The sequence below is a fragment of the Lipotes vexillifer genome, unplaced genomic scaffold (assembly GCF_000442215.2).
Source record: "Lipotes vexillifer unplaced genomic scaffold, Lipotes_vexillifer_v1.1 scaffold506, whole genome shotgun sequence".
In the NCBI taxonomy this organism is placed as follows: Eukaryota; Metazoa; Chordata; class Mammalia; order Artiodactyla; family Lipotidae; genus Lipotes; species Lipotes vexillifer.
Window position 1 is genome coordinate 2,001,875 of NW_006780679.1, and position 23,988 is coordinate 2,025,862.

A 23,988-nucleotide genomic window follows, 5' to 3' on the forward strand; every position below is an offset into this window, starting at 1 on the left:
CTGCTCAATACTCTGTAATAACCAAAATGGAAAAAGAACTTGGAAAAGAATAGATACATGTAAAAAAAAAAAAGAAATGTCTTTAGTAAAGATAGGAAGTAGGAATGCTAGTGAATGCTGACACCAGAGTAGTTGGAGGAATTTAATTTTACTTGGAATATTCACTTCACTTGATTAATTCTACTTTGATTAAACTATTTTTCAGTTCTGTTCTTAATGATGTTGAGAGATTTGTTTTCTATTGCATTCTTTATTTTGCACAGCTTCTCAATCTTGAGACACAGTTTTCCCATGCACTATCCATTCTTTTATATATTCTTAAAACATTTCAACCATTAAACAGGGTTTACTCTTAGAAAAAAATTGTAAATCAAGTGTCTAATTATGAAATAACTTATTAAAATTATCTTTTGAGCCAGATTGAAGTAAGCTAAAGATGACCTCAAGTTAAATGAAAAAAATGTGGTTTTACTGAATTAACTTCTCACATGGCTACAGAGATCAATAAATTCCTAAAGAGTAGCACACAGGTGATTTTCACCCATAGATTATGGGTTTAGTTCTGAAATAAATAGTGAAGGAGGATATTTTTTTTTCCTTCATGAACTTGTATCAAAATAGATGGTGATGGTATTATATGGGGTGAATTGGAAAGAATCATTATATGTTAAATCAACAATGCAATTAAGAAACAACATGATTCTTCAATCTTTGAAACTCTCCATTTACTTTAATTAAGCTCACACTGCAAAACTTTTTTTTTTCTTGTTAAACAAATAATGAAAAAGATAAACTAAGAAAGAGGAAGCTCCTTCACTTTTTTTTTTTTTCTGGCTGTGTGGGTGGAAATAGGGGATTAGAAAAGAATCTCTGGAATTAATTGATTTAAAACTCATATTTAGGGGCTCCCCTGGTGGAGCAGTGGTTGAGAATCTGCCTGCCAATGCAGGGGACACGGGTTCAAGCCCTGGTCTGGGAAGATCCCACATGCCACAGAGCAACTAGGCCCATGTGCCACAACTACTGACCCTGCACGTCTGGAGCCCGTGCTCTGCAACGAGAGGCCGCGACAGTGAGAGGCCTGTGTACCGCGATGAAGGGTGGCCCACGCTTGCCGCAACTAGAGAAAGCCCTCGCACAGAAACGAAGACCCAACACAGCCATAAATAAATAAATAAATAAATAAAACACTTCCTAACATTAAGAGGTAATCTTTAAAAAAAAAAAATTCATATTTAGCACAGCCCAGTTTATTACTGATAATTGTGCTAGCTGTTCTATAAAAACAAAATATATTGATAAAGGAAATGGAAATAAGATATAAACAGCCTCATCTTGACTCTCCAGTTGCAGTGTCTGGCAGCTAACTGCCCAACACAATGATCAAGCCATACATCACTGGAGAAAAGCAGATACACATCAATCAAACATGTTCTTATGGCGAAGAGTGTGATAACATTAGCACATTTACACAATATTACCCTGCCTATTAAGCCCCACTTTTCCTTTCAAGCTCCTCAATCAGATGGTATTGTAAAAATGGGAGCGACCGTGTTTAATAATTCTTCATTCAGGATTTCCTAGTTGACTATAAGGTTCTTTGAAACGACAGAATAAAGGTAAGAACCCTCTCTTTTATTTTTTAGAATCAATAAATAAATTTTGGTAAGAAATGGAGATCCAAATGCAACTTAGTAGCCTCAAAATATAATATTAAGTTGGTTAGACAGATCTCTTATGACACTCAAGTGACTGAAATTACTTTTAAAAATTCAATCTCTGATTAGAAGGATTAATGGCTATTCAACAAATCAAATCCACACTAATGATGCCATAAACTTTAAGACAGGTAACTAGCTACTGATGATTGAAAATTTCCTTTAGCTGGCCCTCCAAACTGAGTAGTAAGACTAATATAACATGGTGATAAAGAATCAATACAAAACAGTATACAAAGTCAAGGATTAAATTGTATGATGTACTAAAAACACTACAGGCTTTCAAAGAAGAGAATAATTAATAAAGGGTCAGTCAATAAATCTCTCATGGAAAATAAAATTTTTCATTTAACTTGAATTTTTAAGTTCTGAATAGGTAAAATTTTATATTCATGCGAGGATAAAAATGCGCATAGAGTTCATGGAGATAGAAGAGTGTTTTTTGTGGAAGAGAAAAGAAAATAATCTGATGAAGGTAGAAATGTCTGTTAGGCAGACATAGTTTAAAAGGTAGCATGTGCTCAGATATTATTAATCATTTGAAACTAGACAGAGAATTTTAAACTTAATCAGAAAGTAATTCATGTTTTTGGAAAGATTAAATTCGTGAATTTTTTTAGAAGAAAAGAACTTTTAAAAGACAGTTGCATGACATGTAGAAATGATGGGTTAGTTGAGTCAAGGAGAATATTTTAAAAGGCTACTGAAGGGATCCTGTTTTGTTCAGTCTGATACCAATAAGAATAAAACAACCAGAGTAACACAGAATTTGTTGTCCTACTAAATATGCACAATGAATAAGAGGAATTGGTCAACATTTCAAATTGCAAATTTGGTGATAAAGAAAATATAATCTTATTGAAAGAAATAGAGTATTTAATATAATGTAAAAGTGGTCTTGAATATCCCCTTGTTACACCTGTGAAACAATCTGTCTTACCTGTTCTTCCCCTAGTTTTATAGCAAACCCTTGCTTTTAGACCCATGTTTCAATGATCAGTGAAGTATTACCCACTTAAGTTCCTGTCTTCTGGAGTCACTAATATTCCTTAATTCTCCTTAAAGTTTATCTATTATGTGCCTTTTATAGTTTTTCTCTTGCCACAGAAATGGTCATTTGACTGTGTAGTTTTAGGATGTATCATTTACATAATTATTTTTGTGATATTACTCTAGGTTAAATTCTCTGCCAGATACTGGACACAATATTTACATGTTGTTTTAATAAGCAAAAGAAGTGAAGCTATTAGAAATATATTTAAATCAACCTAATTTTCTGTCCTACTGCTAACATACTTCAAGAAGAAATTCAAAGTACTTCAGTAAGTCACAGATTCTTTACCAGCATTAGGAATATTTCTGACTCTTTGACTCCCCCAAAATAAGCTGTCTAGTTGATTTTGGACTCTCCTTTCAGAATAAAATTTAAATAAGATACACATTTGAATTCTAGGAACTGTTGCCCACACATCAAGGCATGAAATCATAGGGCATTAAAATCCTTTACTCTGCAGGCAAAGGTGCCGATTAGGAAAACACAGAGCTCTATATAAATCCTCCAGTAGATGATTTACATGCAATTAAAATAATATTTAGAATTTATTAGCTCTACCAAAAATTCATGGAGATAGAAATAAAAACAAAAAGAAACATGCCTCAGCTTTACAATCAAGTGCAGATCCTACAAAACACTGAATGTACAGGTCATAGAGAATACAGTGTGGCAACCAAGTGAAACTCCCATGAAGACAGGGCAGAACCGCAGCCTAGCACAGACAGTAAGGAATTAAAACTAAGTGCTCTGTAGAGACCATCTTTAAATGCACTTGAGTAAAGACCAAATTTAAGATTTTACACTTGAGATACTGCAGAGGCCAAGTATCTGCAATCAGTAATAAGGATACTGACATAAGGAAATATATACTCTGGCATAAGTTAGTGTAGAGCAAGAAGAGTATCCATAAACTGGCCAACGAAAAGAAAAATCCAGATTCAATATTATAAAAGTTATTCTTTCAGCAAAATTAATCTAAGAGTCTTCCAGGAACCAAGAGGGAGGCTCTGATGAATCCCAATGGATATTATTTCCAGAAAACTGTATGTTAGGTTTAAATTAACTCTACTGCTAATGACATATAGTTCTTTCATAGTATGGATTTGGGTACCACATTAAAAAAATACTCCAGCTATATATTTTTTAGACCTGTATATAGTCAGTATTTCAAATTCTGACTCTGTGGTAGCAAGCCAGGTAGGCACAACTTGGAATGTTTGGGAATGTTTTATAATACTAGCAGAGAGTGTTTCCTTTTTTCTTTTTTTCACCATAATGCATTCAAGGAAGATTTCTTGAGACTTTTAATATGGATTTTTCCCCTGAAATTAATTAATAATAGTTATGAAAAATAGGTTCATGCCCTGAGTGAAAAGAAACAATTAAGTAGTTTAGGATAATTAATTCCTACAACTTGTATACTTTTCAGGGACTACTTATATAGGCCAATATTCCTTTGGCTGTCTGCCAAATAATGAGAGGCTGTTTTTTTTTTTTTTTAAGGTTGGCCATATCATCATTACTGAGACTACTCTAAGTACCGAGTTGTATATCGGAGAGCATATGCTCTCCTTATTACTTTCAACTCATACATTTTAGTTTTATCCATAAACTGAATTTCAGAAAGTATTTGCCTATTAATTTTCTTCCTAATGAATTATGTTAGATTGCCTTTTAAAATTCGTTATAAATCACCAGTGTTTGGTGGGTCCTTGGGTCCTTTAATTTTAAAAACTTGTTAATCAGTCCTATCACAGAATTCCTTGTGTATTACATCATACTTAGCAATATGTAACAGCTGAGAAGTAATGGAAACCTAGAAGAGGTATGTTAGATATGCCATACATAGGAAATAGGAAAACACTGAGATTAAAGAAGAGGTTAAAGGTTGAGGGAAGAGGGAAGAAATTTTAAAAAGTTTAATATAAAAGAAAGCTGCTATAGGGACTTCCCTGGTGGTGCAGTGGTTAAGAATCTGCTTGCCAATGCAGGGGACACGGGTTTGATCCGTGGTCCGGGAAGACCCCACATGCTGCAGAGCAACTAAGCCCTTGCACCACAACTACTGAGCCTGTGCTCTAGAGCCCACGAACCACAACTACTGAAGCCCTCACGCCTAGAGCCCGTGCTCCGCAACAAGAGAAGCCACCACAATGAGAAGCCCGCGTACCACAACGAAGAGTAGCCCTCGCAACTAGAGAAAGCCCACGTGCAGCAACAAAGATCCAATGCAGCCAAAAATAAAGAAAAGAAGCCCGCGCAACGAAGAGTAGCCCTCGCAACTAGAGAAAGCCCACGTGCAGCAACAAAGATCCAATGCAGCCAAAAATAAAGAAAAAATAATAATAAATTAAAAAAAATAAAAGTACTCCACAAAGAGTATTAAAAAAAAGAAAGAAAGAAAGAAAGAAAACTTATAAATTAACTGAGCTCTACCATAGCACTTTCTCCTTGATGGCTGCCATTTTAATTGAACCTCTTTAAGGTGCATGTCTTAAAGGTGCCATTTGGCCTTTGAGACACAAAATTTTGATAGTTTTCTCTTTACTATTTGAATTGAATTGTTCGTATGACTGAAGTTGGTTTCATTGGAAGAATGAAAGGAAACAGTGATTCCATGATCAAATAATGTAGAATATTTTGGTAGAGTAAAATCTGGGTAAAGGCACAGGAGAGGAAGGTGAGCATTTTAACATGTTCATATTTATTGAAATTTCAAGATAAAACTAAACTTTTGGTCAACTTAAGTAAATCGCTAACTCAGAGGTAATTTAATTCATGTATATGGTCAATTTCTTTGATGGAAGAAATATTGAGATCAGCAAAAGAAGTTTTAATCCATGGAGGTAAGGGGTGAAAGACTGTTTCTACCATGTGTACTATGCTTCAGAGAATTATAAACAAGTAAGAATTTAAAGGGACCTTATGGATCACCAAATCCATTCTGCCATTTTGCTTCTGCATACCTTAATTACCTGTATTAAATTAAATCAAAATGTTCCAGGATGGCTGTATGGAGCTTGAAAAACCCTCTCTTCATAGAAAATGAGAAACTGGACAAAACTGTCAAAAACAACCATTTTTAATCTCTGGAAATTGATTTTTAAAAAGGTATAAAAACTGGAAGCATTTATTTAAGAGAATCTATTGAACTTCAGTAAGAAATATAGGAGTCTGTAGTATTTATAGAAAGGGCTGCCATATCCTCACCACCCCTGCTCTGTGTTACAGAAGTTTTACACTGGACAGGTAGGGCAGCTCCTGTACTCTCTTTCCAACTTCAGAATGTACAAGTTCTACTCCCAGCATTCCCAGGGCAGCCTGTGAGGACAAATGACTCCCATCATCTTGACAGCTCCAACTCTGTATTGCAGAAGTTCTGCCCAGGGTAGGCATGGCAGGCTATGTGAAATAGTCAGCTAAGTGTCCTTGCCTGAGGGGGCTGACTTTACTTGCAGCATAAAATGAAAAAACAAACAAACAAAAAAAACTCCACAAAACCTGTTAAAACCCAAAAGAGGTATCATAGTGGCCATTATCTAGGGAAGACTAACAACCCTATTGTAGGAGTAGAAATAAACAAAACAGCAGACCAGAGAGAAATTTAACAGGGAGACCCAGAGACAGAGATAGTCAAAAGGACCCTGCTAAGATTACACTCACGGCTGGTGGACTGGAAAGCTGAGTACCTACACAAAATTATGCCCACACAAGAGCAATGGAAGAGAAGATTTGTGAGCCCCTAGATCCTGGCTGAATGTACAACAGATCTGTAAACATTCTGAACTTCTGAAGGACCCCCAAGACACACACAGATCCACTGGCAGTGTGTGGAAGCCTTATGGCCTCAGGGGGCTTAAGCACAATTTCTGACCAACCACTGGCTGACTACTAAGCTCTAGTGATTTAGGAATCCAGATTTAGGTATTCTTTTCTTAACAAAAATGTGAGTGATGATATCAGAAGCTGCATACTATAAAGAAAAGAGACTTCACAGAATTTATAAAAATAAGTCACTACACAAGTAAATATAAAGCAGAAGTGACAACCAATTCTGGGGGATGAGGATCACAGTTCAGAATTGCTATATATTTTACAACTGTAAAATGTCTCAAAAATTATGAAATATGCACATAAAAGTATGTATGAACCATATAGTGAAAACATGTGGGCAATAAAAAATGTCTTTGGAGGTACCCAGGTGTTGGGTTTAGTAGACAAATACTTCAAATCTGTTTTTATAAATATATTCAAAGCAGTAAAAGAAGCTACGTTTAAAGAATAAAAGGAAGGCTTGATAATAACCTAGCAAATAAAGAATACTGATAAGGAGATAGAAATTATGAAAAAAGAAGCAAATAGAAATTCTTGAGTGGAAAACAAAACAATTGAAATAAAAAATTTATGAGAGGGACTCAACAGTAGATTTGATCACAAAGAAGAATCAGTGACTTTGAAGGTAAATCAAGAGAGGTATTCCAATCTGAGATACAAAAAGAAAAAGAAATAAAATGAATAGAGCCTCAGAGATCTATGGGACACAATTAAGCAAACTGACATATGTATAATAATAGTACCAAAATGAGAAGAGAGGGAGAAAGGGGCAGAAAAATTGTTCAAGGAAATAATTGCTAAAAAGTTTCTGACTTAAATGAAAACTTTACACACCTAAGAACCGTAGCAAACTCCAAAAAGATAAGCATAAAGAGAGCTACATCTAGACACATCACAGCCAAACAGTTGAAAGATAAGGCAACAAAAAGCCATGAAAACATCAGGAGAAAATAAGTCATTATGCACAAGAGAATCCCATTCAGATTAACAGATGACTTCTCATCAGAAACAATAGAGGCAGGAAGGCAGTGGTCAGGATGGTATTTGAAATGATGACAGAGAAACAAACCACAACAAAAAAAAATAACTGTCAACCAAGAATCCAGCAAACTATCTTTCAAAAATGAAGGCAAAGTAATGGTATAACCAGATAAAAGAAGATTGAGACAATCTGTTGCTAGCAGACCCACCTTATAAGAAATAGTCTGAATGGAATTGATTCCAGATGATAATCCAAATCCACATGATGAAATGAAAAGTGACAGTAAATGTAATTATAAAAGAAATTTAAAAATCCATTATAATTACATATTTTGTTCTCCATTTTCTCTTGATTTTTAATTACAAAAAATCTATAAAACTGTATTATTAAAAAATTATATTGTTAAATTTAATAGATGTCATGTATATGATTTAACAGCACAAAGAAAGCAGGAGGGAATGAAGTTATATTTGAGCAAGAATATGATACCAAGTGATAATTCAAATATATAGAAGAAAAATGTCTATTCAAATATTTTGCCCATTTTTTAACTGATCTTCTCCTCATTCATTCACTTAGGTGCCCTAACCATGCTGGCCAGTTGTTCCTGGCACAAGTCAAGTTCCATCTTGCCTTAGGGCATTTACTTTCTGATACTTCTCTGCTTGAGGCACAAGAGTCAGAACTTCAGATCATCAGAATTTGTCATGTATGGCTAATTTCATTCAGTACTCTACCAAAAGGTCACATGCTGGGTCTCCCCTTTACCAGTCTAACTAAGACATCATCAAAATCTTTTCACCATTGCTATCCTATTAGATACATATTTTAGAAATACTCAAGACACAGAACAAATCAGCCAGAAACAGTCATAAATAGTCACAATTCCTATCAGGAAAGACATAAAAACCTGATACAGAACTTATCTTTCTAATAGTAATTATTTGACTTTATTTTGATTCATTTATTACTAAGAAAATGTAAGTATCTATCCAAAATTTATTACCTCAATATTTGCTTTCATTTCTCCTGAACAACATAGATACCCTACTTTTTAATCACTATGATGTGTTTGTTTTTCTCTTCCCAGTACTTCCTGTGCTCAATGAACAAATGCTATAATTTAGGATGTAGCAAGCATTTGGAATGATGAAAACTCATTATTTGACAAGTACATCAACAGGATTGAGTTTCTTAGGAATTTCTGAAAGATCCATCATGGAACTGAAATGGCCTACGAACTCCAGTAGATTACATGAAGTCCTGAGCCCCATTTAGAGGTATGCACCATAGCTCTGAGCTACAATTCTACTTTATAATCTTTTCAAAGTCAAAGGCTCTATGTTTCCTTACTTGTAACTAATTCCTAAACAAGATAATACAGAAGTGTGTGTGAACTAGGCTTTAAAAATATCTTCTATAGTGTGGTATATGAAATTAAGAAATAAATAACAAATACCAATTACAGGATAACTTAAGCTTGAATCTAAATGTCATTAAATAATTTGGTCATACTAAAAGGGATTTAATAGTACCTCTGCTTTATCCCTGGTCAAAGAATGGGGGAAGTTCTCATTTGTATACAGTACCAATGCGTAAAGAAATTGAAAGAATAAAATACACTTAACCTTAAAAACATATTTAATTAAATAATTTTCTTTTGGCTGTTGAAAAGGCAATTGAAAATTTCACAGGGCTTTGCGTTTATTATAGACATCAATTATCATTGCACTGATAAGTATAAAGGAGCCAGTTCAGAGGGAATTATGGTTAACAGGAAGCCAAAAAAACGAATTCTTTTTTTTTTAACATCTTTATTGGACTGCAATTGCTTTACAATGGTGTGTTAGTTTCTGCTGTATAATCAAGTGAATCAGCTATATATATGCATATATCCCACATCTCCTTCCTCTTGTGTCTCCCTCCCACCCTCCCTATCCCACCCCTCTAAGTGGTCACAAAGCACTGAGCTGATCTCCCTGTGCTACGCGGCTGCTTCCCACTAGCTACCTATTTTACATTTGGTAGTGGATATATGTCCATGCCACTCTATCAGTTCGTCCCAGCTTTCCCTTCCCCCTCCCCATGTCCTCAAGTCCATTCTCTATGCCTGTGTCTTTATGTCCTGCCCCTACATTCATCAGAACCATATTTTTTTTAGATTCCATATATATGTGTTAGCATATGGTATTTCTTTTTCACTTTCTGACTTACTTCACTCTATATGACAGACTCTAGGTCCGTCCACCTCACTACAAATAACTCAATTTCATTTCTTTTTATAGCTGAGAAATATTCCATTGTATATATGTGCCACATCTTCTTTATCCATTCATCCATTGATGAACACTTAGGTTGCTTCCATGTCTTGGCTATGTTACTAGTGCTGCAACAAATATTGTAGTACATGTGACTTTTTGAATTATGGTTTTCTCAGGGTATATGCCCAGTAGTGGGATGCTGGGTCATGTGGTAGCTCTATTTCTAGTTTTTTAAGGACCCTCCATACTGTTCTCCATAGTGGCTGTATCAATTTACATTCCCAACAACAGTGCAAGAGGATTCCCTTTTCTCCATACCATTTCCAGCATTTATTGTTGTAGATTCTGAATTAATTTATTTATTAATTTATGGCTGTGTTGGGTCTTCGTTTCTGTGCGAGGGCTCTCTCCAGTTGTGGCAAGTGGGGGCCACTTTTCATCACGGTGCACAGGCCTATCACTATTGCAGCCTCTCTTGTTGTGGAACACAGGCTCCAGACGTGCAGGCTCAGTAACTGTGGCTCACGGGCCCAGTTGCTCCGCGGCATGAGGGATCCTCCCAGACCAGGGCTCGAACCCGTGTCCCCTGCATTGGCAGGCAGATTCTCAACCACTGCGCCACCAGGGAAGCCCCTTATTTGTAGATTTTTGATGATGGCCATTCTGTCTGGTATGAGGTGATACCACAATGTGGTTTTTTTTTTTTTTTTTTTTTGTGGTATGTGGGCCTCTCACTGTCGTGGCCTCTCCCGTTGTGGAGCACAGGCTCCGGGCAAGCAGGCTCAACGGCCATGGCTCACGGGCCCAGCCGCTCCACGGCATGTGGGATCCTCCCAGTCCGGGGCACGAACCCGTATCCCCTGCATCGGCAGGCGGACTCTCAACCACTGCGCCACCAGGGAAGCCCCACAATGTGGTTTTGATTTGCATTTCTCTAATGATTAGTTATGTCGAGCAGCCTTTCATGTGTTTGTTGGCAATCAATATATCTTCTTTGGAGAAAGGTCTGTTTAGGTCTTCCACCCAGTTTTGGATTGGGTTGTTTGTTTTTTGATACTGAGCTGCATGAGCTGCTTCTATATTTTGGAGATTAATCCTTTGTCAGTTGCTTCATTTGCAAATTTTCCTCCCATTCTGAGGGTTGTCTTTCATTTTGTTTATGGTTTCCTTTGCTGTGCAAAGGCTTTTAAGTTTCATTAGGTCCCATTTGCTTATTTTTGTTTTTATTTCCATTTCTCTAGGAGGTGGGTCAAAAGGGATCTTGCTGTGATTTATGTCATAGAGTGTTCTGCCTATGTTTTCCTCTAAGAGTTTGATGGTGTCTGTCCTTACATTTAGGTCTTTAATCCATTTTGAGTTTATTTTTCTGTACGCTGTTAGGGAGCATTATGATTTCATTCTTTTATATGTAGCTGTTCAGTTTTCCCAGCACCACTTATTGAAGAGGCTCTCTTTTTCCATTGTATATTCTTGATTCCTTTATCAAAAATAAGGTGACCATATGAGCATGGGTTTATCTCTGGGCTTTCTCTCCTGTTCCATTGATCTATATTTCTGTTTTTGTGCCAGTACCATACTGTCTTGACTACAGTAGCTTTGTAGTATAGTCTGAAGTCAGGGAGCCTGATTCCTCCAGCTCTGTTTTTCTTTCTCAAGTTGGCTTTGGCTATTCGGTGTCTTTTGTATTTCCATACAAATTGTGAAATTTTTTGTTTTAGTTCTGTGAAAAATGCCATTGGTAGTTTGATAGGGATTATACTGAATCTGTAGATTCCTTTGGGTAGCAGAGTCATTTTCACAATGTTGATTCTTCCAATCCAAGAACATGGTATACCTCTCCATCTGTTGTATCATCTTTAATTTCTTTTATCAGTGTCTTATAGTTTTATGCATACATATCTTTTGTCTCCCTAAGTAGGTTTATCCCTAGGGATATTATTCTTTTTGTTGCAATGGTAAACAGCAGTGTTTCCTTAATTTCTCTTTCATATTTTTCATCATTAGTGTATAGTAATGCAAGGTATTTCAGTGCATTAATTTTGTATCCTGCTACTTTACCAAATTCATTGATTAGCTCTAGTTTTTTGGTAGCATCTTTAGGATTCTCTATTCATAGTAACATGTCACCGGCAAACAGTGGCAGTTTTACTTCTTTTCCAATTTGGATTCCTTTTATTTCCTTTTCTTCTCTGATTGCTGTGGTTAAAACTTCTGAAACTATGTTGAATAAGAGTGGTGAGAGTGGGCCACCTTGTTTTGTTTCTGATCTTACTGGAAATGCTTTCAGTTTTTTACCATTGAGAACAATATTGGCTGCTGGTTTGTCTGTTTTGTTGCGGTAGGTTCCCTCTTGCCTACTTTCCAGAGACTTTTATCATAAATGGGTGTTGAATTTTGTCAAAAGCTTTTTCTGCATCTATTGAGATGATCATATGGTTTTTCTCCTTCAATTTGTTAATATGGTGTATCACATTGATTGATTTGCATATATTGGAGTATCCTTGCATCCCTGGGATAAACCCCACTTGATCATGGTGTATGATCCTTTTAATGTGCTGTCGGATTCTGTTTGCTAGTATTTTGTTGAGGATTTTTGCATCTATGTTCATCAGTGATATTGGCCTGTAGTTTTCTTTTTTTGTGACATCTTTGTCTGGTTTTGGTATCAGGGTGATGGTGGCCTCATAGAATGAGTTTGGGAGTGTTCCTCCCTCTGCTATATTTTGGAAGGTTTTAGAAGGATAGATGTCAGCTCTTCTCTAAATGTTTGATAGAATTCGCCTGTGAAGCCATATGGTCTTGGGATTTTGTTTGTTGGAAGATTTTTAATCACAGTCTCAATTTCAGGGCTTGTTATTGGTCTGTTTATATTTTCTATTTCTTCCTGGTTCAGTCTCGGAAGGTTGTACTTTTCTAAGAATTTGTCCATTTCTTCCAGGTTGTCTATTTTATCAGCATATAGTTATATGCCTTGTGCAGGTCTCCTGGTAGAGGGGACTGGTGCCTGTGTTCTGGTGGGTGGGGCTGGCTCTTGTCTTTTTGGTGGGAAGTGCCACACCCCGTGGTGTGTTTTGGGGTGTCTGTGAACTTAGTATGATTTAAGCCAGCCTCTCTGCTAATGGGAGGGGTTGTGTTCCTGTCTTGCTAGTTGTTTGGCATCGGGTGTCCAACTCTGTAGCTTGCTGGTCGTTGAGTGGAGCTGGGTCTTAGGATTGAGAAGGAGATCTCTGGGAGACCTTTTGCCATTTGATATTACGTGGGGCTGGGAGGTCTCTGGTGGACCAATGTCCTGAACTTGGCTCTCACACCTAAGAGGCTCAGGCCTGACACCCAGCTGGAGCACCAAGACCCTGGCAGCCACACAGCTCAGAAGACAAGACAGAGAAAAAAAAAAGAAAGAAAAAATAAAATAAAATAAATGAAGTTATTAAAATAAAAAACTAAAAAAACATTAAAAAGTAATAAGAAAGAAGAGAGCAACCAAAAGAAAAAATAAATCCACCAGTGATAACAAGTGCTAAAAACTATACTAAAAAAAAAATGGCAGACAGACTCCTAGGACAAATGGTAAAAGCAAAGCTATACAGACAAAATCACACAAAGTATATACACACAAAAAGAGGAAAAGGAAAAAAATATATATATATAAAGGAAAAGAGTAATCAAATCAATAAACAAATCTACCAATGATAATAAGTTCTAAATACTAAACTAAGATAAACATAAAACCAGAAACAAATTCGATGCAGAAAGCAAACCCCAAGTCTACAGTTGCTCCCAAAGTTCACCGCCTCAATTTTGGGATGATTTGTTGTCTATTCAGGTATTCCAGAGATGCATGGGACATGAAGTTGACTGTGGAGATTTAACATGCTGCTCCTGAGGTTGCTGGGAGAAACTTCCCTTTCTCTTCTTTGTTCGCACAGCTCCTGGGGTTCAGCTTTGGATTTGGCCCCACCACTGCATGTAGGTTGCCTGAGGGCATCTGTTCCCTGCCTAGACAGGATGGGGTTAAAGTAGCAGCTGATTAGGGGGCCCTGGCTCACTCAGGCCGGGGTGAGGGAGGGGTACGTATGCGTGGCAAGCCTGTGGCGGCAGAGGCCAGCGTGACGTTGCAGCAGCCTGAGGCATGCCGTGCGTTCTCCTGGGGAAGTTGTCCCTAGATCACGGGACCCTGGCAGTGGCGGGCTGCACAGGATCCCAGGGTGTGTGTGAATAGTGACCTGTGCTTGTACACAGGATTCTTGGTGGCGGCAGCAGCAACATTAGCATTTCATACCTGCCTCTGGTGTCCGAGATGATAGCCACAGCTCACATCTGATTCTGGAGCTCGTTTAGGCAGTGCTCTGCCTTCTGTGGGCAGGCAGGGAAGGAATCCCCTTTCCTCCCTCACCCCAAAACAATGGTCTCTTGCCTCTGTGGCAGCTCCAGACTTTATCCCAGACTCTCCCGGCTAGCTGTGGCGCACTAGCCCCTTCAGGCTGTGTTCACGCCGCCGACCCCAGTCCTCTCCCTGGGATCTGACCTCCGAAGCCCGAGTCTCAGCTCCCAGACCCCGCCCGCCCTGGCGGGTGAGCAGACAAGCCTCTCGGCTGGTGAGTGCTGGTCGGCACCATTCCTCTGTGTGGGAGTCTCTCCGCTTTGCCCTCTGCACCCCTGTTACTGCGCTCTCCCCCATGGCTCCAAAGCTTCCCCCCTCCGCCACCCTCAGTCTCCGCCCGCGAAGGGGCTTCCTAGTGTGTGGAAGCCTTTCCTCCTTCACAGCTCCCTCCCACAGGTGCTGGTCCTGTCCCTATTCTTTTGTCTCTGTTTATTATTTTTTCTTTTGCCCTACCCAGGTACATGGGGGAGTTTCTTGCCTTTTGGGAAGTCTGAGGTCTTCTGCCAGCATTTAGTAGGTGTTCTGTAGGAGTTGTTCCATATGTAGATGTATTTTTGATGTATTTGTGGGGAGGAAGGTGATCTCCACATCTCCTCCCCCATCTTGACGGTCCCCCAAGATTAATTCTTATTAGATCTTTAATTATGCATAATGTTGAAAAAGAAAACTTCCCAAAGTCAATCAGTACCAAGTGTGGAGAAATATAAGAGGAGAGGAATGTAAAATGATAGTTGTTGGGCTTCCCTGGTGGCGCAGCGGTTGAGAATCTGCCTGCTAATGCAGGGGACACGGGTTCGAGCCCTGGTCTGGGAGGATCCCACATGCCACGGAGCAACTAGGCCCGTGAGCCACAACTACTGAGCCTGCGCGTCTGGAGCCTGTGCTCCGCAACAAGAGAGGCCGCGATAGTGAGAGGCCCGCGCACCGCGATGAAGAGTGGCCCCCACTTGCCACAGCTAGAGGAAGCCCCCGCACAGAAACAAAGACCCAACACAGCAAAAATAAATAATAAAATTAATTTTAAAAAAATAAATACGTTGAAAATTGTTAAAAAAAATAAAAAAAAATAAAAAAATAAAATGATAGTTGCTACCTTGGTTTAAATGCAATAGAAAGATAAAGATAACAAGCAAACAGAAAAAGAAGTACAGCATAAGTTTGCCTTTATTAGATGAGTGATTCTAAACTGGGAGCGATTTTGCCTCCCAGGGGACCTTGGGGATGTTTGAAAACACTGTTGTGACGAACTGAAGGTATTATAGGACAGCCTCTCACAACAAACACTTATGCTGCCCAAATGTTAACTGTTCTAAGGTTGAGAAAGCCTCTATTAGGACATCCAAATTTTTTAAGAATAAATTAAATGTATATTATATTTTGTCTATCTGCAATTTGCAAAAAAGAATTAGAGTAAATGAGGAAATTCTAGAACTTTGTTGGAAAGATAATCAAGTAGGACTGGCAGACGTTCAAAACTTAGATCCAAGTACTACTTTCTGAAGGTTAAATTCCTTTTAACTTCATCCAAATCAAGATGGGATTTGTGTCTTGAGAGACTGCAAATTCTGGTCATACTTTGACGTTTCCCTATCTGTTAGAGAATATATAACAAATGCTGGTCAGGAATGTATCCCCTGACAATTTTCCCTCTTCTTCAACCTCAGCTCGTTTTCTCCAGCTTGATAGAAATAAAGGAGACACAGACAGATTGTGTGTGTGGAAGGGAAAAAGAGTTGGAAAGAAACTGAAAAGCTAATCCACTATGATGCCAGTCTACACCAAAGATAGTGTGCCAGAACTCCAAGGAGCCATCAGTTAGAAATGCTGACAGTGTTGGCTCCTGTGACAGTCTTTGAAATAGTGAGTTTCAATACTTATGCTCTCAAATTTTGAAGGCAACTGTGAACTTTATCCCAAAGGTTTTTATCTTCCAGTTAAAATAGGTGTTTTTTTTTTTTTACTTCAAAATTAGTTTTTTAAAACGTTTGGAGATTATGTCAATCTATCTTTCATTCTGTAATAGTGCCTCCTTTCCTAGAGGTAGTATAAAGATTTTATAATATTCAAATAAAATAAGTATTTGTTTGGTTCTGGGAATTTCATGACACCACTTGAAATAAATTAAAAATAACCTAAGTGATGAAAGATCATGCTTTTGAATCACTATGTTAATGTATCATCATATCTGAGAACATAACAACTGAATGTTTTAAAAATAATTTACATTTAAATTCTGTATTGAGTATTATCCACATAATTAATAGTATCATTACTGTCATTACTCTTAATCTATCTTTAGCATTTTTCTTAAGAGTTATGTGGTATAGAGGAAAGATGATTCCATTTGCTTCAGAAAAAACAATGTTGCTCTGGACTACCTGGAGCCTTCCTGGCAACTAGAGAACACTATGGTTTCCCCTCCTGAATATGGCTTTGTCCCAGGCACACACAGAGCTACACTGGGGTGCTCTTGGCCAATGATACTGTGAGACTTCTGTACTTTTTCACCTGGTCCAAAGGATCCCAGAGCCAATTTACCCCACCCCTACTCTCATAGATAATTCACCCAGATTGTCCTCATACCTTCTCTTCATAAGAAGAGGCTGATCAGGCTTCCCTGGTGGCGCAGTGGTTGAGAATCTGCCTGCCAATGCAGACAACACAGGTTCGAGCCCTGGTCTGGGAAAATCCCACATGCCATGGAGCAACTGGGCCCGTGAGCCACAATTACTGAGCCTGCGCGTCTGGAGCCTGTGCTCCGCAACAACAGAGGCCGCGATAGTGAGAGGCCTGCGCACCGCGATGAAGAGTGACCCCCACTTGCCACAACTAGAGAAAGCCCATGCACAGAAATGAAGACCCAACACAGCCATAAATAAATAAATAAATACATTGTGTATTATTTATAAAAAAAAATATTTAAAAAAAAAAAAAAAAAAAAAAAGAAGAGGCTGATCAAGGATGTTGAGTCAGCTTTCATCACACAAGCAGATAGAGCATGGCCTGCATCTGGTCTTGCTATTCTCATCACTCCTTCCCAGTTCCACTATTTATACTTATAAAATAACCAGGGCTTGATCACACACACAAAAAAAATAACAACAAAAATCAATTTAAAAAAATCACATTCAGGGCCTCCCTGGTGGCGCAGTGGTTGAGAGTCTGCCTGCCGATGTGGGGGACACGGGTTCGTGCCCTGGTCTGGGAAGATCCCACAGGCTGCAGAGCGGCTGGGCCCGTGAGCCATGGCCGCTGAGCCTGCACGTCCAGAGACTGTGCAACTGGAGAGGCCACAACAGTGGGAGGCCCGTGTACCGCAAAAGAAAAAAAAAAAAAAAATCACATTAAAATTATTTTGACATACATGAGTGGTTAAACTCTTCCTAGATCCACTTTCTTGGGTTATAAAGTGAAGACATTAATAATAACTACTCTAACAATCTCAAAGTTATTCTCAGGTTCAAAAAAGGTATCATATATTATCTTCAAATTCAGCATCTCCTTCCCCATTCTCACTTTGTCTCACTTTATGACTTATATATCTGTCTACTTTACACCTTCAATTGGATGGTAACAGATATTCCAAACTCAACATGTTCAAACTTGAACTGATCTTTCCTCCAAATTTATTCTACCCACAGCCTTTCCAATCTCACTTGATCACAACAACTCTTAGTTTCTCAGGCTAAAATCTTGGAGATATAATTCACTTCATTCTTGTTCACGCCCAAATTTGATCTGTCAGGAAATGTTACTTGCTTTACCTTCAAAATATATGTATAATTTGATCTCTATAATTGTATGTGTTGAATTGTGTCCCACCAAAAATATATATTGACATCTTAACCCCCAGTGCCTCAGAATATGTCCTTATTTGGAAATACGGTCTTTAAAGAGGTAATAAGTCTAAAGTGAGGTCATTAGAATGGACCCTAAACAATATGATTGGTGTCTTTACAAAAAGAAATTGGGAGACCAAGACAGAGACAGACACACATGGAGAGCAGAAGATCATGTAAAGATGGAGGATAGGGGTAATACATCTACAAGCCAAGGAACACTGAAGATTGAGGGCAATCCACCTGAATCCGTAAAAGGCAAAGGAATGATCTTTCCTGTACATGTTTCATAGGGACCATTGCCCTATCAACACTTTGATTTCATACTTTTGGCCTCCAGAATTGTGAGATGATAAATTTCTGCTGTCATAAGGCTCCCAGTTTGTAGTACTTCATTATGGCAGCCCTAGAAAACTAATCTAATATCTACTAATATCTAATAATCTCTCATTTGGATGATTGTCCTAAACTCCTAACTAGTCTCTCTGCTATTGCTATTTATTGAATAGGATAGACACCTTACTGCAATAAGATATGTGATCTAAAGTTTGCTCTGGCTAGAGTGAGAGTTTAAGGAAGATACCTAGATCTCTACTTTAATACCTCCCGCAACTACTTAAAGACTCTGTTCACAAAGCCTATACTGCTCAGCCTATTTAAATTGTGATCCTCCCTCCTATGCTTCCAAACCTCCTATCTTGCTCTAAGTTTTCTTTTTTCAATCATACAAATCACCTTCCAATATATCATATATGATCTAATACATCATATATAATTTACTTATTACCTATTATTACTAATTTATTATAGCTAATAAATCCATACCCTCAACTCTGAACTTATAAAGTATTTTACAACAGGGATTATTTTCTATTTATATCCTTCCCTTTACTTTTAGATTAAAAAAATTATCAGTATAAGCATATTTTTGTGCCTATGAGAAATAGAAAACTATCCTTTCTTTCATTTTCTTATACACTCTTTATATCATAATTCATTCTCTTTGTTTTCCATATGTACTTACATACATAGACTCACACTCACATTTGCCTAGCATCCTCATATAGCTGTTTAAGATCTCTACGTACATCATCCATTCACTGAATCTCACACTTTGGGCTGTACTAGGTTAGATACTGGGGATTAAAGAGGAATATGACATAGCCCCTGCTCTCATGACTAGGTGTGCTTACAAGCAAATAGAAGTTTAATGCATTAAATTTTTTAAGGATTATTTGAATTTTAAAAGACATGGTTGTAAGAAAACTGTCTCAACACAAAGAAATGTATTTCTATTAGAGGTTTGTAGGTTACGAGGTTATTTTAGGGATCCCTAAAATGAATAGTATGCTAATAATACTTAGGATATAGTATGGGTTAGGAACCCGTGTTCTGGAGTCAAGACCGCTTTTGTTTAAAACCTATTTCCTTTATTTATTTGTTCTGTGAATTCAGATATGCAAAGTCCTTTAAGCTTTTGCTTTCCCACCTGTGAAATGGAGCAAATAACTGTATAACTCTTTCTGTACATTTCACAGTGTCAAACACACAGTAATTTGCTCAGTAAATGCTATGGTTCATTATATAAATATGTAAAATGTGCTGATTTTATTTTATTTTAATATTTAGGTCTTTTACATTTTTTCTTTTTTAAAAATTATATAAGTTTTAGATGTACAGCATTCAACATCTGTATACACTACAAAGTGATCACCACAAGACTAGTTACTTTTCATCACCATACAGTTGACCCCCTTCACCCATTTCACCCACCCCACCAACACCCTCACCCTCTGGTAACTTATTAAAATCTTCTGAATGTCTTCCTCTGAATTATGGCATTGTTTTTATGTGCATATGTGCACAACTACATGTGCACACGTTCTTTTATTTCAGGACTGGAAAAGAACTCAAAGATATGCAGATGTAAAGCACACCTCAGTTTGGGAACAAGTGCACATCCTGTTTTTGGTGAATGTGCAAGAAGGGCTAATTTAGTTTGGAGAAAGCATTTGTAAATGTAGCAGTATATCCTAAGGACCCGAATCAAAATTCTTGTGATGTCAGGGCTTCCCTGGTGGCGCAGTGGTGGTGAGTCCGCCTGCCGATGCAGGGGACGCGGGTTCGTGCCCCGGTCCAGGAAGATCCCACATGCCGCGGAGCGGCTGGGCCCGTGAGCCATGGCCGCTGAGCCTGCAGTGGTGGTGAGTCCGCCTGCCGATGCAGGGGACGCGGGTTCGTGCCCCGGTCCAGGAAGATCCCACATGCCGCGGAGCGGCTGGGCCCGTGAGCCACGGCCACTGAGCCTGCACATCAGGAGCCTGTGCTCCGTATCGGGAGAGGCCACAACAGTGAGAGGCCCACGTAACGCAAAAAACAAAACAAAACAAAACAAAACAAAATTCTTGTGATGTCAAAAGGATGTGGAATAGTTACTATGTATGCCGCAAGTGGTTTCTCTAGGAATTGCCTTGAAGAGATAAAGTTGCTGTATATCTCTGTTCTGAATATACAAGCTTCTCTTAAATCTTTGGCGAGCATCTCCTGAGTAGGTGTCAGACTATGTTCTATGTATAAAACCACATGCAGATCTGTTCAATATGTCTATCTTCCAAGAGTCACTATATATTCCTACACCTCACAGTTCACATAAGCTTCTCAGTATATGAACTCATTCAGATGTACCATTTATTTGACCACTGTGGGAAATTGTTGGTCTTCCTAGAGGAAACAAAGTTTTAGGAAATTTAGAAAGCATTTTTTTTACCTGCAGATAGAAATTTTTAAAAATAGAAAAACACTCAACTTCTGTTCCCAAATTATTTTATATTTAATCTGGAGGAAAGTCTTTTGAGAGAGTTCATTATTATTTCCAGGCTAAGTTTTGACTTTTTTGATATTATATGATTTGTATTATAAAAATAGTAGGGCAAAATGATGATTCCAAGTTTCCTTATTTCTTTATATTTCTACTTTCAATTTACTGTTTTGATAATTAGCAATTAATAAAATATTAGTCACTAAAGGGAAGCACTTATGTTACATTTAAATATGTGATTGCATATATCCTAAGACAAAGACATTAAGTCAGCAATTTTATGCATTGCTTTTTTTCACTGAGTAAATTTATAATTTGTATAAAGCCATCCTCCCTAAAATACAAGTATTACAACAAGCTTATTAGTCTATAAACTTTTAGAACATTGTTCATAGCATAAAATAATAACAAAAATATCCCCACCTAAATTGCTCCTATATAACTGCAGTAAGATTAAACTGCACCAAGTTGTATCTCTAATGTATCTACTCCAGGGGGTGTTTGTGGTGTTTAATACTTCCTGGTAATAGCAAGGGATGTGAAATATTGCCACTATCTCTTTCGGCGCATATTCTTCATCCATTTTAGAATTTAAAAAGAGAATTATCTTGTTCATTATGTAGATTTTGATCACAGATTTTTTTAAGCAGGTGGAGTAAATAATAAATTTAAGAAAATCATTCCCCCATTTAATTAATTGACTCAGTTCATACTTACCTACTAAAGTACCATAAAGTATTCACAGTGCTGGGGACTCACTGATTAACCAGGGAGACAGGATTGTTGCCCTTGTAGAGTTTATAGTACAGTGAGAGAGGCAGGTAATGTAGTATATCAAGTAAATAAGTAGTAGTAAGTGCTAAAAAAAAAAAAAAGTCATCATAACGGCAGACTATGATAGAGAGTGCCAAAGTTATAGGGCCAGAAGATTTACTACATATGTAGCTGTTCATGGAATATCACTTTAATATGATGACAACTGAGATGAATTATGAACACTGAGAAAGAGTCAGACATGGTGAAATATGTAGAAAGCACTAGTAGAGTGCAAATTTTCAGATGAGGGGAACATCCTGGGTTTATTTTAAAAAGGGAGAAAAACAGACAACTGTGGCTAAGGCACATGTGGAAGGGGAAAAGTATGAGGAGATACTGGAGAATAAGTTAGGGACAGATAATAAAAGGGCCACGTAGGTCTCCTGGCTTCGCCAGCAATAACAACTCTTGCTGCCCCAATGGTATAACATTTCTTGCCTGAGTAGTACCACTATACTGAAAAGAAAAGGTCAGCACAGACTTCCTTTGACCACATAGGTTTAGGCAATTCTTTGTCCTAGTAAGTAATTTCTTTAATTGGGATTCTGAAAATAAATACAATCTTCTATAAAGCATCTTTCAGTGTGGTAACCATATTGGAACATTTACTACATGGACTCTGAAGTTGGTTGACTAGTACTTCCCCCTCCAAAATTCTTGTCTACTAAAACTTCGGAATGTAACCTTATATGAAAATAGGGTCTTTATAGATATAATTAGTTAAGATAGTGTCATACTAGATTAGGGTGGTCCCAAAATCCAAAGTTCATTTTCCTTATAAGAACAAAGGATACACAGAGACATACACAGGAAGAATAATACCATGTAAAGATGGTGGCAGAGACTGGAGTGATGCAGCTACTAGCTATGGAATGCCAAGGTAGCCACAAGAAACTAGGAAGAGGCAAGGGAATAATTTTCCTGTAGATCCTTCAAAGGACGCATTACCCTGCTGACATCTTGATTTCAGATGTCTACCTTCCAGAACTATGAGAGAAAAAATTTCTGTTGGCTTAAGACACCAACTTTGTGGTAATTTGGAACAGTAGCCCTAGGAGACTAATAGAGACCATATAGCCAAGATACTAGTTACAGCAAGTATCATCAGGGTTCTATCTCTCTTCCTGCTGGACTCAGGCAATGGGAGGCACCAGCACAACATCCGAGTGTACGCAGTAAGAACTCAGGGTATATTTCCCTTGCTTTCTTCCTTCTTCAGCTTTATAGTTCTGGCAATGATTTCATCCCTCAGAAACGACAGCTCTTATCTGTCTTCCATATTCCAGCTCTCACTGGCTCCTGTGACACTATATCCCCTTCCCTTACGCCTTCACCCTGGGGTGATAACAGCTACCCTTTGTGGTTTGTCTCTAGATTCCTAAATATGCCAAGTTTCCTCCTCGCCTTTCTCTGCTGTATTTCTCACTATCTGAAACTTTGTTCATCCTTTTTATGCATTCATTTATTATCTGTTTTCCTAATAAGAATATTTTCCATTAGACCTGGATCGTGTCTGTTCATTGCTCTATTTCCAGCAATGGAACAGTACCTGGAACGTAATAGGAGCTCAAAATACTTGTTGAATGAAAAAAGATGACTGAATGGAAAAGAAATCCAAAATGTCACAAACCACCTTCAAAACTAAATTGATCAAAAGTGTATCTTTGCTTTATAGGAGATTATATATATATGTGTGTACATGTGTGTGTGTATACACACACACACACACACACACACACACACACACATTTATGGTTATACATGTAAGAGTTAGCTTGACACCTTGGTTAACTGACTAAAAAAAATTAAGTAATTTTGCCACACAGTAAAATTTCCCACATAGTAAAACGGAGAGCTGTGACATAAAACCTAATCTACTAGATCTGATTTGATGTTTTTTTCTAGTGACAGGGGCATAAATGGACTGAATGGGTCGATATCTATGAATGTTCTCAAGTAACTAAAATAGAATCCCAATTTATACTTAAATTTACAGAACCCTGGGTATATTATTTAGATTACAAAAGATTTCATATTGGTAGAATCTTGATTATAATGTCCATATAATAAATGTCCCAAAGCAGCTTATTTCATTATTGCTAACAAAACTGCACAATTGGGCTTCCCTGGTGGCGCAGTGCTTGGGAGTCCGCCTGCCGATGCGGGAGACGCGGGTTCGTGCCCCGTTTCGGGAGGATCCCACGTGCTGCGGAGCGGCTGGGCCCGTGAGCCATGGCCGCTGAGCCTGCGCGTCCGGAGCCTGTGCTCCGCAAATGGGAGAGGCC